Below are 740 nucleotides of genomic sequence, written 5' to 3'. Positions count from 1 at the left end.
AATTTCATTACCAAATTAAATATTAAATCCCAATTCAGTATTTAAAAAAAAGGCGCATAAGTACTTGAGTAACCACCATTAGAAACAAAGAAAAAAAAAAAAAGAAATAAGCACGAATAACTGTATATGAAGAATAACAAGTAACTGTGAGAGAACGTAACTTTTGAAATGAGACTCAAAACTTACGATGAAAATACATAGTAAAATAGTCCTAACTCCAAACTAATCATTTTTGTGCTAGGTTTAGTAGCCACTCTTTTTTTTTAAGTTATTCTTAAGATTCTGATTTAAATAAATTTTTAGTCTCAATAAGGTATGTATGTGATTTATATTTTTGTTATTTTCTAATTTTGTTCTATTTTGTTTTTCTCATTTGGTAAAAAAATGTGTAAAAATTTGTTTAAATTTATCATTTTTAACTATATAATTTTCAATCAAAACAAATATTAAGAACCAAAGAGTTGTAAACTTTTTGACTTGACGGAACTTCTTAACTGTTGGTTCAATAGGGCCTTCTACGGCGATTTCAAATATGGGGATCTTGATTTGAGTGTAGCTATATATATATATATGGATTCAGGTGTCCTAGCAGAGAAAAATAATGAACAAGAGACAGAAGGTATAATTTGATCTGAAATTTTTGTTAATTTTAATATTATTTCTTAGAATTTTGTGATCGATCACTTTTGTCACCATCAAATTATATTTTGTTTAGAAAAAAATATTTTTCATACACCAAA

The sequence above is a fragment of the Arachis ipaensis genome, chromosome B07 (genome assembly GCF_000816755.2).
Source record: "Arachis ipaensis cultivar K30076 chromosome B07, Araip1.1, whole genome shotgun sequence".
NCBI lineage: Eukaryota > Viridiplantae > Streptophyta > Magnoliopsida > Fabales > Fabaceae > Arachis > Arachis ipaensis.
Note: the sequence above shows the minus strand (reverse complement) of the source record.